Consider the following 19,308-nt stretch of genomic DNA (forward strand, 5'->3'; position numbering starts at 1 on the left):
GCTAATTCAGAATGACTTCAGAAGAAAATCCCAGAGCCTCCAGTGATATCTCTCCAACAACTTTCTCATCTCTGCAAGTGATTGAGAAGAGCTGAATTAGACCAGTTTAGTGATCAGTCCTCCTACTAACTGCCAGAGTAAAGTGAAGATGATATATCTTTTCAGTACCTGTGATTGTCTATTTTCAAGCCATTCTTATTGGTAGGACCTATAAGACCTATCAGACTGATCTATGCCACATGTATCAGTGCCAACAAGCAATACAAAGGTAACTCTAAAAATTGCTGGGCGCATTTTCTAAAGCAGAGCATCTGCTGATGTTGCTAAGAAAGTGAACAAATTTGTTGTTACAAGTTTTTTTTAATAAAGTCTCATTGACTTCAGTATTTTTCACAGTGAAATTAAACACATAGTCAATTATAAATATATAATTCTGGTTTACATTGATCAGGATTTTTTCCTCTGAGGTAGCTAGAGATGTGCAGAGTCCCAGACTGGTCCTCTGAACAAGCATGGCACACCTGAATGTTATTAAAACATAGCAAACACTCTTTTTCCTTAAAAGAAAAACAAAATAACACATACATCAGAGTTCCTCTGGAACTCCTTACATTGAGAAGTATTAGTAATCCTATGAATAGTTAATCTATGTATTGAAGTGAAAAAGTGAAAATTTAAAAATATATCCAGAACTACGAGCAATTATTACAAAATTCCATAAAGTCCAGCAATAATCACGAACCCTCAAAAGGTTCTGGGTACGCAGCTCAGCAACATACAAGCAACTTGTAGCTTATTGCTTTTGGAAGGTTTGGATGATGGCAAGGAGGCAAATATCCTAAAACATCAAATTATCTATTTCCTTATATTCTTTTTCTTTAAGACAGTAATGGGTGATTCTTTCCTGAAACCGGGCTGCTATCTGGCCAGCAAGTAAATATGAAATCAAAAACCCTGTGTGCCAGATCTGCACAGCTGTATTTGTGCTTCTGCAGCTCCCAGAGGAAAGCACACCACATGTCGGTTACTTGACTTAGGGTGGGTTGGTGAGGTGTAAGTTAAAAGGGCAGCTGTACACTCTGGGAAATTTTCCAGATTCATTTTCTACCAATTGCTTTAACAATGCCACAAGCAGGGATGAAGAGGTAGGGATACTGGGTAACACAGGTAGAAAATAGAAAAACTTTTCCTACAGCTTACTTCTTATTCAGTCCCCAGGCTCTCTTGAAAAATCTGTAGGCACTTTATAGAGGATTTTTCCCCTGCAAGAATAAAGGGGTTGGCTCCGATTGCTGCTATTCTAAGAGGTTAAGGAAAGAAAAGGCATTATTATATATCCACATGGTAATCAACCAAGGTCTCATGCAACTATTGCTGTTGATGTGGTTCTTTCTGGCTCTTCTAGAAAACCGCCTATTGGTGTACCTGGCCTAGAAGTTTGAGAGCTGAAGCAAGAAAATGATAACACACTTTAACAGACCCTTTGTTTATGTAAACATCCATCCACAATCTGTGTCTGATGGGGTGAACATACGGCTTTAATTTTACCCTTGGCACATGGATCAAACAATGTTGCCAATATCTATTGTTCTCCTCATAACAATATGCCTGGTGGTTTCAACATATCCTCTCCATTAGCTGGCTTCAGATCAAGCATTACTGTGTATGTGCTTGTGTCTTCATAAAACTGGAATATGGATTTTTTTCCTTTGTACCAAATGTGTAAGAAGGAACACAGTTGAGAATGGTGGTCAACCGTCCCTGTGAGTCATGAGAACAGCTCGCTTCAGATTGCATGGCGGAGCCGACAGGCGGGTGGGGAGAAGGGGTTGGTTTGGGCTTGCAAATCCCCAGCCGTATAGCTTAGGTTTTTCAAAAAGCAGAGGAAGCAGTGAGTCAGATCTTTATCCCGTTTTATCTGGGCTTCAGCAAACCTTTCTGGATTTGGTCCATCTCTGATCTACACCAGCCCCGCTCTGGAGCATGGACAAACTAGGTAGCTGTAAGAATGGTGGTTTGGGTGTGGTTTTTTTTGCTTTTGCCTCCCTTATTTTTGCAATTTAACGTCCTATTTGCTGTAGAATACCATGCTAATGCTCTTTTTCTTTTATTCAGTATTCTGCTTCTGTAAGGCAGTGCAACTGAGGAGCTTGGGATCTGGGGAACGGCATGAGGAGAAACCTCAGATGGGCTCCCTGTGCCAGAGTAGCTTGTCATCTCCGTGCTAATCTTCCCAGCTCCTGCCTCGGCCTCTGGACCAGCAGCACTGCTTTCTTATGTTTCCAGCAGCAATCAAACTTGACGTTTCTCCCCTACATTGTGCTGCATTTCAGCCTGTATTTCCAAATGTTTGATCCAAAATTCATTTGAGTCAATGGAAGGAATCTCATTGCCTTGAATGCACTTCGGATCTGGCAGCTTATTGCACCTGAGCACGAACACCTGATTTATATTTCCTAAATTAGTATTAGTGAAGATACAGACTGGTACCATTTTCACCACAGTGAAGAACCCTCACAGAGAAAAATATCACTAGTAAGCCAACAGCTATATTTGGGCCATTCTGGGAACTTACTCTATGGTCAATTATTTCTTTTATCCTTGACATTTTGCTTTCTGCAAGACGACGTTCAAGAGGAACCAGCTGCAAAAGTTGAAGGTGCCACGGCCCCGGCCATTTGTCGTGCGCAGAGCAGATAGCTGCAGCCGTGGGAGGCAGCAGACCGACGCCGTTGGGTGCTCCGGGGCCCTGGTGTAGCACAAAAACGCAGTGAAAGCTTGCAGAAATGCTGGGGAAGGAGGCAGCTCTGGGAGATAACACGGTCGTGATTAACATCACCATAAATAGGGATCTGCAAGCCTTTTTTTTTTTTTTTCCCATGCTCTCATGACACTCCTCCTCACTGGAAGTAGTAATCTTGAAAAGCTTAGTTTTTGATTCACTATTTCTATTTTCTTCCAACTGCCCCATCTCTCACTTCTCTCTCTGATTCTCTCTGACTTCAATGCTTTACTGTTTGAATGTGCTGAATCTAACTAAGCCCAGGACTTTGAATGATTTCACTGCCCCTGCAGTGCTACATACCGATACAGATACATATCTTTTAGGTTTGCTTTTATCAATGCTAATTTTATTTCCTTCTCACATTTGCAAGCAGAGAGCAACTACAAGGCTTCCTGTGCATCGCAGGCTACAATTTAAGGAAACTTTAAGAAAAATTATTCTAATACTGTTTGTGCACTCGTATACATGCAGCAGTTTTCAGTCTCATTGCTACACGTGCTTCAGCTTGTTCTTAGCTGTCAGAGAGCTAACATTTCTATATAAATGGGTTCATTAAGACTATGAAAATGTAATTATCACTACTGTGCAGAATGAATGTATGTTTTTCTCCAGTAATGGCATGGCAAGAGAAAGAAAACAGAGGTAAAAGAGACTTTTTTTTTTTATTTTCAGAATCACTGTTTTAAAGAGAAGGCCACAACATTTCTGCCATTGCTCTAAACACACTGGAATGCCTAACAGTAACAGTCAAGTCATAACAACAAATGCCTGCACCCATCTACAAGCAGAATCCTTCAGAGAGTGAATCAGGTAGTTTCAGATAGTTTCTGTATTTTTTTTTTTTAATTCGGGGGGCTCAAACTAAACATAAAGAATTATTCCCCCCCCTCAAAAAAAAAAAAAAAAAAGACACCTCTGGGAGGTGAGGAGGAAACTGGGTGTAGCCAGGAGCATAGGCATATATTGGGCAGGGGGGGTGGGGAGGGGGTGGGAATAATGCTTTAACTTTTAAGTTGTCTAATATCTCATTTGGTAATTTATTATAGAATTAATTACCTTACTTGAAGGTGCATTCATTGACATGATACTTTGTGTAATCTTCTATCGTGTATAAAAGGGCAATATGCTATGCTATAAATCTTAGTTGTGTTACTGCTTTAAGTAACATTTTTGACAAATATAACAGTAAACTGATTGCTATTTTCTGCCAATATTTTATGTTATGAGTTTCTCAATTTTACTGTCACTTTGGTTTCATACTGAAATAGCTAACTATAATCAGAAAAATCCTTTGGTCCCAAATCCAAGCAGCTTAATCCTTCCTGGCCATTGTCTCATTAGGTACAAGAACATTGTCTGAGTTTCAAGGCAGTGAAAATCAAGAGCCCAACAGTCACCACCAACACGTGGGCCAAGCACTTCACTCACCTCTCCTATCTATGTCCAGCTTACCCTCAGCAGCTGCTGCAGCTCTGCTTGGTATATATTTGAAAGCACCTATGGAAAGGCATTTCTAACCAAACATCCCTGGTGAACTCCAAAAAAAGACCCGTTATTGAGGGAAATAAAGCAGTATTAAACCAAACTAAAGTGAACATTGGCACATAACTAATATAACATTGTCAACAGCATCTCATAGTTTAATTTTAGCGGGGAAAATATGGCATCTCAGATACCATGATATGGGTGTTTGTTCACAGCCACTGTACCTGTCAACTATTATTATACTGATGCTGCCGTGTTCCCTGAACTGTTTTGATTTCTCAACAAGAAGAGAATTTTCTCTGATGTGCCATCTGTAAGGTACCGTTTACCAAAGGAAAACTTTATCTCAAATTTTTAATAATTTTCAGTCAATTCCAATAAAATCTGATATATTTTTATAATACTTACAAAATAATAGCAAATGTGACTCACCACATGTGCCACTATTTCATTTGATATTACTCTTCTCCCACTGACTTTTCTTTCCAGCACAAAATGCAACTTAAATGTCAACTTGAACTAAAAAAGTTACATTCCTGTGGAGATTGCTTGTATCTCATGCAGTCTCAAATAATTCAACTGCTTTCCACTCCTTTAACTTCTTTCTTCTATTTTAGTAGCTCATTGTGCAGGTTCTAAAAATAACAAATGGTGGAAGGGATAGTAAACTGTTTGTTTACATATAAGTGACAGGACAAAATGTCCTTTTATGCCTAAAAAGGGATGGTCCCAATGCATCACAGGGTCCAAAGTTCATATATCGAATATACTAGCACACACTGAAGCATTACCATGTCTCCAGCAAACCCATTGCTAGTTAAAATGAGGAATATAAGCCAAGGGAAAAAATGGTAGGAGCAGAAAAAGTAACAAGGGTATTTACCTTATATTTAACATCCACTTGCTGATCAAGTGCATAGACAACAGGGATGTCCACGACACAGGAAGGGTAGGTCTGCTTTGCTCTGTCAGGAGACCTCATGCTTAGGAAATTCATTAAAGATAAAAATCATGATGGTATTTGGAGTCTTAGATTTGGATTTAAGACTCACTGGGTCTGCACAAAGAGCTGTTTGCACTCTCCACAAGCTTGTCTTTGATCAGTACAGAACCACCAGCAACGGGCCCCACCAGTGCCAGAGGCTTTCCCTTCTGTGCCATGGCACACAGGTAATTTTCAGCTCAAACTCACTAGGGTAGTCAAGAAACAGTGATGCCAACCAACAGCCCCACCTTAATGCTGGAGTCCAAATCCCTTCTTTCACTGGTAAATTTACACCTGCCTTTTCCACTTCCTTAAAAATGTCCTGTTCACCAGTCCAGAGAGTTTTTGTGGCCTAAGGACCATTTTTCACATCATTTCCCAGGAAGAGTGCTGAATGGCATTTTCCACTTCCTGCAACACAGCACAAGCAGCAAGGGAAACCTGGGCAACACAGCCACATCTGCTGAAATCAGACAGATGTCAAAAAGTTTAATACTGCGAAGACTAAAGCCTGAGATTTAGCTGTTATCTCTGTGTCTTAGTTTACTAAGCACAACGCTGCTATAAAATGATTGTTTGCCAGTTTTTGGGGACATACATGTTAAACATGGAAGCATTAATTTTCTCCATTATTGGTATAATAGAAAAAAATCAGATTGAGCTACTTAGAGAGAAATAAGACAACAAGGACTTTGGTATTAAAAAATTATTAATAATAATAATAGTAATAGTAATAATAATAATAATAATAATAATTCACTCCAGATTAATGTTGAAAGGATGGAATTGTCTCAGTCTAAATACAAATTTAGGCTAATTCATCTACTGCTGTCATGTAACTTCAGCAGCAAGCAGGTTAGGACAACATTAGTTCCTCAGCTTTGATCTGTTCCTGCAGCAAAATCCATCCATTGCAGTGAATAGGTGATGATCCTTCAGGAAATACTTTTAGGTTACTTTTTATTGCTCAGTATCTGACCCTAGATTTGACAAAGATAGATGAATTTAAGGTTCTCAGTTCTGCTTAAACCTAGAGCCCCAAAATAGGCTCCTTCGCTGTATGTTGAGTGGGGATTCTGATCAGACTTGCACCAGTTAGTGCAGCTTGGTGAAGCTTCAGGAAAGAGCGCTTTCCCGAAGTGAGCAATGTGTATGCTGATAAAGCTCATGTTTCCTTTTTCAGCACAGACATGAAACTTTCTGCCTTTGCATTCTGCCTTACCAGGCTGACTTGTCCCAAGTCACTGCTGCTAGAAATGATGCACAGAGATTCACTGGTTGTGTTTGAAGGAGTAAAAATTTAAAATCCAAAATAAAAGATAATTAGTGCAATTCTATCTACAGTAAGTAGATTTCATTCACCTGTTAAAATAAAAAAAAAAAAAAAAAAATCAGCTGGCCAGCATGCCCAACTCACTAATGCCCTGCTCTCAGCTTAGCATCTCAGCCATTCTGATGATCCCATAATCAGCAAAGTCAGACAACCAGCAATAAATCAAACCCAGTATGTAACTGCTAGGCGTACATCTGACGTCCCATTTCAACCTCTTCAAGTCTGTGAAGAGGGCAGCTCCCCTGCAGCCCTGTAGTCTCCAGGATGCCTCAGATCAGGGCCTTGTAGGGCTGCTCCACTGCGCGGGCAGATGAAGAGCAACCTATACAGTTGCATTTACCTCGCAGAGGTGTTGGAGGCCGTAATTAATTACTGTTTGCAGAACTCATTGAGATTGTTAGAGAAAGGCACTAGAGAGAGAGTGGTGTTATAAATTATTACACTTGAAAACGTTCAAACTCTTCAGCTTTCCACCGCCTGCCTCCTCACAAACTTGAAGCATTTCCTTTTCTCCTCCTGAAACAAAATTTGCCCTCTTGACATGCACAAACCATTAGAAAGGCTGTATTTACAAGCACCTAACAGTATTTTCTCAAGTTTATTTTGACATTGACTTTTAATCAACTTGATGATGATTGAAAAAGCTAGGCCAATGTTTTGCTAAAAAGGAATATTAAAAGTACATTGATTGTGTCTACAAAGATATGCAATTAAAAAGTATGAGTCAAGCGCTGTTATTTAACACTTGACTTTACTTATTTTGAACTCTTGTGGCCCTGTTGTGTACACGGTTAAATGTACAATGCTGTGTGTTTCAAGTAAATCGGCTGTAAGCAATTTTATATTTTAATGAAAATAATTACAGTTTGAGTAATATGAAGTGTATCTGAAGTATAACCCCCGATGCTACTTCCTCAGAATTAGCTGTGATATAAATTATCATGATTTATTATGGTTACTCTGTGCTTTATGTGTTTGTAGGGGATCCTGGCTAGCAATGATGATTCTTAAGTAACAAAGAATTGCATTTCAAAAGCAATTTTTTCTTGGATCTCATCTGTAATTCTTCCACAAAAGCGATATGATTTAACTATGCTGCAGTATGTGATATTGCAAAGATGGCATTATTGTGCTGTCATTTTGACAGCTTACTTTAATTTACACCATTTAATGGATGAATACTTTTTTTTTTTTTTTTTAAATCTGGTGTTATTCTTTCTTAATATACCATATGCCATCGATCCCACATGCACTTCTTTGCATAAGCACACCAAATTACATAGTGGTATAAAGCAATGTATGTGTCATATACAGCCTATCTTTTGAGTGACACATCAGAAGCTGAGGCCCTATTTGTTCTTCAAGGATACCACGGATCTTATGACATTTCCGAGCCCCGAGCTATGTTACACAATACATTATGTACTGATTGGCATTTGTCCATCTCAGAGATGGGCACATTTCAGATATACCATACAAAAATAAATGCATGTAAGTCATTTGCCTTGGTAGTAGCAGCACTATAGAAAGTTTAAAGATTATAATAATTACACTACTGCAAAAGCTAATATCTGCAGCAGCTGGTTTCAATTGTAACCACTATTTTAAACTTTTTTGTCAAACAAAATCTTTTCCAGTTCCCTAAAATGTTTTGCCAGCTAACGTTAAGTACGTACTCATCAATAGGAGCAAAGGTTGGACAATCACTCCCTTTGTTTTTTTTGTGGAGGGCAGCTGGATCATTCCTGTCAGGGTGGCTACAGGCTCACCTCCCAAGAGAACCAAGGATACACCGGTCTGGTCCAGGGCTATCCTCACCTTAATCATACATGTACACCTCTCAGACAGAGCTTCCACATTCAAACTCTTTGATTCAGGAAGCATTCTTCAAAACAAACAAACAAACAAAAAAGACAGCAGCTCAGGCTACTCGTACTACAAAATTCTTCAGAAGTTGCACTTACATGGGATGTCACTAAGCCCAAGAGAGCAAGTCCCCCTTCTCAGGAGGATGTATTAGCCTAGGCTCACGTACAATATGAAAACATCTACACAGCTTCCATGTCGCACCTCCTTTTATCTACCTTGTTTGAGCCTGTCCACAAAAACTCTGTTGATGTGCCCAGTGGTGCCTGTAAACCCCTGTAGGAGTCATCATCTCTGAAGTCTTCAGCAAATATGCTGTCGGATAATCTCTCAGTTGGGGAAAAATTCATGGTGAGTTTGGGAAGAAGTCCAACTCAAGAAAAAAGTAATTATAATTTGGTAATTGGGTGGAAAGCCAGCTAATGATACTCTAAGAAATTACCTTTACTTGGTAGACTTTTGTCTATTTTACAAGCACATTTAAGAGTTAAAGAAATTAAAACTATAACATGAACAAAACGGAAAAGATAGCCTAGGCATTCCATTCCATTTTCAAATATTATTTTTGGACAGAAATGCTGCAAACAAATATGCAGTAATAACTAAAGATTTTAAGTGGGAGATATCCAAGGTTGAAAGGGATTTTGTTGACATGAACTGAAGAAATACAGCATACCTTTATACTTAGTTAGCTCTTTGATGTTATACATGATACCCAGTATGGCATTACAACCAATAGTACATGTCATAAAAATACAGAGATTCCATGTGGAGTAAACCTGCAGTGAATTAATACCTCTGTCAAGGTGTATCCTGCTATGTATTAAGCCATTCTTACTTCGAATTCCAGCTCAAACATTCACTACAATACACATGACTAAGAATCTGCAAACATTCCAGCAAAACCAGGAAAGATTTTATTTTAAATTACACCAGACTGACTACCAGTACATTTGGAATAGGAGAACATGAGATATTTAAAAAATTATGTGCTTATTCATAAATGTTAATTGTTGTGGAAAAATAAATAATTCACTTATTTTTTTAAGTGAAGGTGGTAGCTAGAATTTCATCTGTGTCACCTATGAAACTTTTAGGAGTTTTGTATGACCGGAAATGAGGTATTTGTATCCAGCCAAGAAACAGACATTGACAGCTGACACATACTTACAGTTTCTACTGAATATTATCAAGAATTTAAATTATCTTCAGATGCCTATTAAGAAAGCTACAGACCACTGAACTGTGGATCAAACTGAGACAAACAGAAGAGATCTTTGAGATAGGATTTAGGATTTGCATTGGGTTTTACTACAGGAGTAGAAAAGTTGCACCTTTTAAATCTCTTTTAAATCAACCTCACTGTGCAGAAGGAACAGTGAACACCAGCTCGCTCCCTCTCCAATATGAAGAACAAACTGAAGAAGTTTACAAAGTTGGACACATAGCCCTTTGGCCTGCAGGATACCAGGGAACCCTCTGCAGTATCAAGCAACAGATCATCTTACCTTCTGCCAGCAAAAAGACCTTCCTTACTGGTGTGGAAAGGGGACTTGCCTGTCTCTGAGGTAGATCTCACATCCTACTATTCCTATGGAAGAAATAAAATAAAAATTAAAAAATAAAAAAATAAATATAAAAAGAATCCCAAACCAGCCTTTATAAGGTATATTTCCAAACATTTCTACACATATTTCATGTGCTTTCAGGGTGGGAATGGAATGTATTTTTCTGGAAAAATACAGCAGGCTTAGAGATCCTGATGGAAAGGAAAGCGCTTCTGGACACTGAGAAAAACATTCAAGCAGACTGGTACTGTATCATATTCGCTTCTGATGGATTTAGTTGGTTAGCCCTCTTCCTCTTTTCATACGATACATGCACACTGATATAAAAACAGACACATATGGACACCAGCATATAGGCCGCAAATGCCAGATCAGATACAGTAAGAGTAAATTTAAGAGGTTATAAATGTTTTTCTGTAATAGTATGTATTCAATATTGTCACTAATTCAAGAGTCCACAGACATAATTTGAAAGCTTTTCTCCTCTCTTTATGCGATCATAACATAATGAAGGAAAATCATTTCAATTCAAAGTAGTAATGACTTTGCTGCATTGTCATTAGAAGGTGATTAAAAAGGCAAAACAACTTGCATTTTGAATCTCTAAGGAGAACCACTGTCATACTGAAAATTAGTCAGAAAGGTTCATTCCTGCCATTAGGTCACAAACAGATACATTTCCAGTGGGGAGGAGGACGAGGCAGACTACGATGTGGTTGGTGCAACACACACTACCCGTCGCACCAAAGGGGAGACGCAGGTCTTGTGAAATCAGTGCTGTATACCTTCACAGATGTGTCTAGCCCCCTCTTCGTGGTTTCAAACACAATTTTAGCTTTGTATGTTTGCAAAGAGCCTGCCACAGAAGCGTTTTGTTCAAAGAGATGGTGAGATTTGCTTTATCAGATAATGCTACAGCCCTATTTAATGCGGAAAAAGACACATCCTGAAAAACACTCCAAATTTTGTTTTTGTGCCACCCACGTGCACGCTCGTTACTTAGCCATCTTGAAAGACAGAAATGTGTGCTTCTTCCGTGTGCTGCAGACCATCCCTACCCCTCGCTCTGCTGCTGGAAGTCTGGAGGAATAACACCGTCAGCCGGTTGTTCAGCAGCCGCTGCGAGGCTGCCAACTGCACGCAGCCGGATTTCCCCAAGGCCTCCCTTCCCTTTTCGGCACGGCGCTCGGCGCACAGCACACTGAGTGCCTTTTGGGTGTTCAGCTCAGTGAAAACCTGGCCACAAGATTGAGAATCAAAGGCATCGTGCTGAAAATCTGGCACTTGCTGAGATGTCAGAGTACTTATGGTCAAAATATGGCCATAACCACTAAAACATACAGTCGCTGCTCGTAATCAGCAGTACTTGCTCACACAAATAATTTCATTGACTTCAGTCACAGGAAATACTAACTTCATCTGACACTAGAAAGCACTTCTAAGACCCAGAAGACAACAATAGCATAAATATTATTAAGACAGAGCTATCTTTGTCCAGCTATTAAGCCTGCATCACCACAACCTCAGCAGATACAAACCAGAATCAGCATTACTTCTATAAAGGCTTCTGCATCACCTCACGAGTTTGGGGAGTGAGAGCTGGGCTTCTTTTATTTCCTTAGAAAAAAATAAAGAAGCAATGAATTGGCGAAGGGAAAGATGGAGATCTCTGTTGGGGTATAGTAATATTTGCAAAGTACAGAGCAGTCACACCATCTTTTAAAAATAAACTTATTACAGCCATATAAGATACAGCTTTGTTCACACAGTCATGATACTCAATATTTACATTTTAAAAGGAAAGCTCTAGGACAGTTCCTTATTAAGGGCCTGCCTCTATAACATCAGCTAATGGACCAGCATGAATCACTAGCTGGGTGATAGATAAACTTCACATCAAGCATATGCTCAAGCATTTGCTTATAAAGGTCTTTTGAACATAGTCTGAGGGTCCTGGGTTAGACCAGACATAGCAGAGTCTTACAATATTTTCTTAAAGTATTGCCCAGCCTTGGAAACACAGCTTAGTGTCTTGGACTCTTCTCATAAAGTGAAAGGGGCCATGTGTCTTGTAAAGACTAGCCCCAAGGGAACTGAGGTAAAGTATTTTTGTAGCCTTAACACAAATTTTCCTTGTGTTTATGGCTTCATTATTTTAGTGGGTGTGTTATTTCAGTGTGTTTTTCTGCTACTTATTTTCTATCTTTTTTACTGCTCCTTTTTTTTTTTCCCTGTCTTTTTTAAATTGGGAAAATGGACTCAACAGATGATGCAGAGGTCTTTATAGCAGAGCTACTGGTTTTCATTTCTGTTTCCTGAACCTCAAATAGTCACATGCTTAATGTGTTCAAAGAGTATGTCTGTAACATTACAATATTGAAGTTACTGTTAATGTCTGGTCAATGGAAAAGTCCCCCACCAAAACAGAGGTGAAAATTTCTAGGCATATATCTTTTGATAAGCGTAGTAAAAGAGTTAAGACAAAATGAATTAAAGTAATACAAAAAAAAAAAAAAATGTTTCTGATTAGCAGGAAAACCCAGGATTAGGATGCGGTTACTCTGTAATTGCAAAATCTGATCTTCAGCAATATCTGGCAGGGTGAAAGGAAAAAAAGCAGTGACAGCACTGAAAATTACCACTTTTGAGGTAAATTCTTCTAAAGTACTGGTCACCACATCCATGAAGTTGGTCCCTACAATGGCAGAGACCTAGCCACTGAAATCAGCAGGTCTATCCAGCCCAGGCAGCATGCCTTTTACATAGGTGCCATTTTTGCTAAATATCACAGGTACATGAATTGATACAGTTTCAACCAAAATGCACAAAGACAGCAGCTATTGATCAAGCATAGCTAAACTGATGTATTTTCTATTCTGATGACCCTTCCAAATTTCCAGTTTATTAATTATCACATTTACTTTACCTAATGTCAACTCACTTGCCAGATCTGCTTTACCAGTTGCTTGTTTGCCTAATTAGCAGTAATTTGCATATTAACTGAGCCTGTACATTCCCTGTACAGTATGTGGTTAGGGACTCCCGTGATCACCAAATCGTTGGTCAAAGTTTTGATAAGAAGCAATGCTTAAGTAAATTCTGCAAGCCATCACCCTGAGGCAAAATAAGTTTACGGTAGGGATGACCATGTAAAATAATAGGAAGCCTGAAGGTTTTCTTAAATCTCTACCAAAACCTTGAGCCAAATCGTTTAAAAGACATGCAGTTAAGTTCTCATTTTTTTTAATTTGTTATAGCCTTTTGTTCTGTGCCAGAAAACAGAAACACCAAAATATAAAGACAAAAGGCTATTCTTGGATTTATGACATGAGAAAATCCAGGAAGGAAAGGAGAACTCATGAGAAAGCCTGTTTTCACAACATTTTTACGTAGCGTTCAAGTGTGTGAGTACACAGGGGCAGAAAACGGTACGCTGAGCTAACAAAACAAAATGTACCATAACATGATGAGTTACTTTGCTTACCCAAGTCAAAATAGCCAGTATGTTGCATTAAAACCTGGCAGAGTCCTCACGTTCCTGTCCCATGATGTGCAGGCTACATCTTAAGCGAGAGTCACTGCCTTGCAAGAGCCTGTGAATGCTGAGTTGTCTAGTGCTCAGCACAGCAAAGCACCACAAAGCTCTCCCCTTTAAGCTGAATATATCCCAATAGCTCTCTCGATTTCATCCAAATATTTGGAAAGTATGATGGACAGGCATGCACGCAGTACAGTCACAGGAAAAACTGAAGGCAAAAGGCAGAAGTATGCTCAATGTTAGCAGGTTGTAGTAGTTAGCAGTTCCATCTCAAACAGAGCAAAACAAAATGTAACAAAAATAAATAAGTACCAAAGATTTGACACACAACAGTTTGGTAGGAAACACAACATGTGATTGACACAGCTGAGAAGAGGCTAGCATCAAGGAATATTGCTTTACTGGATTATTAAAAGGGAGAATTGAAATTCCTTCTTCCCCCACTCTCAACTAAGTGCAGCATGGTTGAATTTGCCATGGATGTGATTGTAATCAGCATGGACCACAAAGCACATCTGAGCAATTAACTAAGAACATAAAGGCTGTCACTTATCATGCCCCTGTAGTTTAATTTCTCCTTTTGTTTCTTTCTGATTTGGGAGTTCTGGAGTTTCAGAGAACACCTGAGATTAAAATTCACCTCTTATCCACAGGACTGTATCTTGCGCTCAACCTATAGCACATTATTTCTGCTGAAACACTTCAGCCTTCATGAAATAACCCTATTCTGCTTCCAAGCCCATTTGATTAGACAGTCCTCGTTGAGTGAACACCAATTAGTGGAAAACTAGGGAGGGACAAAAAGACATTGGTCATGGACAAAATTGAAATTGCAGCCAAAGGTACCTCCCCACAAATGCTTTGTACTATGCTCATAAATCATTCATCCTACAGAGACCATCCTTGTGAGCTCACTCAGTGTTTGGGCAGGAGATCTGAGCACTGGCTGAGTTTGCATGGGTGATCAGGATCTGACCATTGAGCCAATTGGTCTTTACTACCCCTTCCCCTACTGAGAGGTCTTCTGAGCCTATTTTTTGCACCTCATGCAGGCTGGGGCAGCTGTTGCAACCTGGCCAGGTAGGACAGCAGCCTCATAAAAGTGGATCTTGGTGTCCTTTTCACACACTCTTCTAATGATTTTCCTGCCCCTCATTGCAGCCTAACAATCTAGCCAAGGGTTAAAATATTGATTTTCACCTAGGATACAACATAGTTTGACATGTTTCATCAAGAATGTGTTTTTTCCCTTCAGTTCCAAAGACTTCTCTGAAAAGTAAAAACAGAATAAAAAACTAAGATCACTACTAAAATGTAAACTATGTTTAAATAAAGAAAATTAGCAGAAAATAAAGTTTTTTATTGTTAGCACAATCGAAAATTAAACACCAAACTTAAAACAAATTGTGCCATTCACTTTTGCAGCAGCAAAGGAGTTTATTATTTCACTATTTCATCTCACCTTGTGTCATTAAAATATAGGACACAGTAAAACACAAAGTAAATATGCACATATCTTTACACCATGTAGTGTAGCTATAAATCTTACTCTTTGATAACAGCTGTACTATAGCAATCATTTGAGTAGTGCAGCTGCCACAACAATATCAAATTTTATAGTTAAAAAGCAGTCAAAACTTTAATGGTACAGTGGAGGTAGATATATATTGTGCTATAAATAAACATTATCTAATGAAGAAATGAAACATGTTTATTTTTCCTTGACATATCATTCAATATCATATATCTTTGCTCCTGCAAGCTGCTATAATAGCAGCCATTATACTTCAGCATGTATAACAACAAAGTCTGTAGTTGTACTAATTATGTGGGATTTAAATGAGGGATGGGAGAACTTCAGACAACGTGGCCTTGCAAGCAAGGCCTTCATTTCATTAAAGCTGTATCTTAAAATGTTATCGGAGTTAACATGTGCTGGCAGAGGTTCTGAAGTGGTTGGGAATGCAGTGAGAAACGAGTGGGTTTTCCCCTTAGACGATGACTTTTGCTGTGTTTGTCTGACATGGTGTAATCGATCTGGTGAGCAGGGGACCATGAGAACTGACGTACTACTTCAGATGAGTAGTCACTGCCATGCTATTCAAACACACGAGAAAGCTTTGAAAGGACAGGGAGTCTGGTGGAGGTAGGCTTATGTCCCTCCCAAGACAATACAAGCCTCAAAGTCTCCAGTCTCCAGACTTGGCCTCTGGGATTACTGGTGTGCTCATGTTGAGCCTAGGAACAGAGAGCATCGGTTGGTTGTACTTCTGGAGATGTTCACCAGCCTACTGACTAAAGAGTGAACGAGATAATGGAAATACGGAAGGGATCTTCAGCAAACATGGTAGAAACGTATAATTTTGCTGAGTCCGCAGCATGCGACCATAAAAAAAAAAAAACACCTAATATTCAGTTACATGTTTCTGTGAGAATTTTCACTTGAATCCAGAATGAACTTCTGAAAAATACCTCACGGTCACTTCTGCTCACAACATCATGAGCCACCGCAAAGATCTGTCTGGAAACCACACACAGGGTGCCCTTTGGATGGCACTAAAATGTAGGTGCACACCAAGAGCTCACCCAGCACAGTCCCACCAGTAATAGGGGTCAGTCCATGGGACCACACCAGTCTCAGTCCACAGTTAACCCTGAAACAAACACAGCAGATACAAGTTCCTCAGCCCCAGCTGCCCTGCTGATCCATCCCTACTGTGCTCCACTCCTCACTAGCATAGACATAACCTCAGAAAACAAAACACCAAATACCACAACAATAATATGTCACAAGAAGAGAAAGAGAGGCGGGAGAAAGGGGAAACTGGGTTCCTGCAACACCAGCGAATTTGGCAAGCAAAACTTATGAACCCTGTTCTCTTAATAGTCCTCCTTGAGAAGCTGTATTTCCCCTCTTCACATGAGAAAAACGATGCTCAGAGCATCGTTGCCAGAAGGGAGATTACCATCTTGCCCGAAGTTTGCCTCCTGCGTGGTGTGGGTTTCTCTGGAGTTGACACATGGACACCCTGGTGGGAGCTGAAGCGACCCAGGGGAGCTGATCCACTGGAGATTAAATCCCCAACAAACAGCCTACTGCAGTTAAACTTTGTGCACGCCCACCATCAGAGATCCTCAGGGTGCTTTCACTTGCCATCAACAGCGCATTTATCTGAAAAACCCCATGAGATGCTATAAAATAAACCCAACAGCTGTTAGCAGAAGATGACAAATCCTAGATACCTTTTTGTCACATTGCAACCTATACAATTTACTCCATGTTTACAAACAAATTGCTACAGAAAAATATTAAGTCCTGGCATTTAGAGAAGCTCTAGGAATTACTCACTCCCCTGGAATTCTGCATGACAAATTAAGACTATGCTTCGACTCCTAATAAATGTAGCTAGAGTAGAGTTTTATAAACATTCTTGAGATTTCTTCTGTAACAGCTTTATTTTGGCTCCCCACTTTTCCTGCTTAAACAAATGGAAAGGTTGGCTGATATTGTCAAAATACAGCACTTCTTGTGAACCAGGAGTCATTTATTAATGTAATTTATTGAGCCTGCATTGTAAAACATAAAATCATATTTCTACAGAGAAAAAAAAAAAAAGAAAAAAAAACTCATTACCCTAAGCTACGATTATTTTCTTTTAGAAGACAAATTATTGCAATTGTGGATTCTGTAAGTAAGACAATGTGCTTCCAGAACTGGCCTTTCAGAGGCCAACAGGGTAAGTTTTAATGAACCATGCAATGTTGGGTAAGAGTAGAACAGATGTTTGCACAACCATCAGGTAGACCTTTGTTTATACAAATACGCCATGGTAGATAATATCTAATACCTTTCTCATGGCTTAAAATAACCTTCCCACTAAAAATACAAACAGGCTTTTTCCCAGTTGTGAACATGCTTAAAATCTAATTAATACACAGCCAATTGCAAACCCACCAAACTGCTCACGCAGGGTCGGACCTGTCATCCGGCATCACCTCTTTCCTGACACAGTCTTAATCTCCTCTTTTGTCGTTATATTGCAGTTTTTGCTCTAAAGGTTTCTGCACTAAAAAGTGGGAAGGTGAAGCCATAATTCAATTCAATTTATTTTTATATTGCCTCTCATACAAAGTCTTTCAAAACGCTTTATAGTGAGAGATAAAATAATCATATAACACTTGCCAGAATTCAGCACGGTGACTTTCATACACTCAGGCAGGGTATAGCTACGTATCAGGAAAGAGATGGTGAAATAAAAGGCAAGCTGCAAATTTAGAAAGAGAGAGTAATACTAAATACATACTTGTTCCACGCTTAGCAATGAGAGGAGGGGAGAAGACCTGAGCCCTTCCTCTAGGCAGGACAAGCGCCGTCCAGCCCTGCAGATGCACATGGAGGTGTGTGCAGGAAGGCGGGCACCACCCAACAGAGCCCCTTGAAACCCAAAGCAGTTGTTTTCCCCCATACATAAGGCACAATTTCCATTCAGAATCCAAGAAGGTATCTATAGCACATTTTGAGAAAGGAAAAATTATCTCCCTACCTTAACTAATGCAATAATTTGTAAGGATAACTCTGATTTCAGGTGCACGCTGCACAATGGCCATGCAGAGCAAGCAGCAGCCCATGCACGGGGCAAGCACAGCAGCCAGTGGGGGGCTTCATTCACCCTGCTAAACTGTTCCCATTGAGTCCAGAAAACCGGGACAGAAAACCTGCCTCTCAGGCTCCTGACAACTCTGCCGTATCCAAACCAAACCTGAGTATCAGAGCACTCACCAACTTTATTCCAGTATAACCCGTATAACCTCAAATGGAACAGGAGGAAGATGGTCCTAAAAGAACCTTGATCATTAAACAAAGGGTCTGATAAATCCTGTGATACATTCTTGAATTGTTGTTCTAACTGGAGACGGAAGTTTACCACATCTCTGAGGCCCATCATTTCAGAAGCCCTCAAATAAAGAAGCCTGGTAAAAGAGCATTTCAGAAAATATTTGGGCAACAGATAATATTTCTTCCTACCTATCTTCGTGCTTATGCCGCCCAACACAAGCCACATCTTTATAATGCACAATAAGAAAACACAATATATAGTAACTCATTTTCTGACCTTTTAATATTTCTGTCATTGATTGTCAGAAGTGAGGACTGCTCTCTATCCTAAGGTGATGGATTATTTAATTAACTATTGACCTTTTCAGTATCAGATGTTGACAATGAATGCAATCCTATGTAAGCTGCCTCCTCTGGATGCTGTTCAGCTCTATGTCGTATGTTGATTTGTCTTACATTTTGTTTTTAAGCATAACATTTCTATTATGTTCTTTCAAAACCAAGTCAAAGTACTGTATTTAGTGAGGAATGCTTTTATGATCGACTGCTTTAAGTTTTCTTTTGAACATCAGTTGCTGTTACAGCAGAATTTATATGAATATTAACAGATTTAAGTCTTTCTAGATAAAATCATTTCTGCTGCTTACCTAATAGTTAGGTTTCTGGCATGCTTTCAGGACAACTTCTTCTGCACAGAAAGGAAAATTGCTCATCATCTGTGCACATGGGTCAAGAAACATCCTAGCTCAGGTTTTGCACCCCAGACTAAAAACTGTAAGAATCATTTGATATTACTGCTTGCCTTTGGGCCCAGCAAAAATTCCTGCCAGGAACATGACATTTATGCCGAGTACCTTTAAAAAGCAAGCATTTCACTACTTTCCTCCATGACAGGCTTGCTTACACATGTT

At 39.4% G+C, this 19,308-nt stretch overlaps 1 long non-coding RNA gene across 1 annotated transcript; it reads left to right on the forward strand.

Annotated features, from left to right (window-relative positions):
• The first annotated feature begins 1,253 nt into the window (after positions 1-1,253).
• On the forward strand, positions 1,254-4,673 carry LOC310901257. The gene is made up of 2 exons (XR_014585693.1): positions 1,254-1,996; positions 2,116-4,673. It is a non-coding gene; the product is annotated as an uncharacterized lncRNA (long non-coding RNA).
• The last annotated feature ends 14,635 nt before the right edge of the window (positions 4,674-19,308 follow it).

The sequence above is a fragment of the Anser anser genome (assembly GCF_964211835.1).
Source record: "Anser anser genome assembly, chromosome: 6".
Classification (NCBI taxonomy): domain Eukaryota; kingdom Metazoa; phylum Chordata; class Aves; order Anseriformes; family Anatidae; genus Anser; species Anser anser.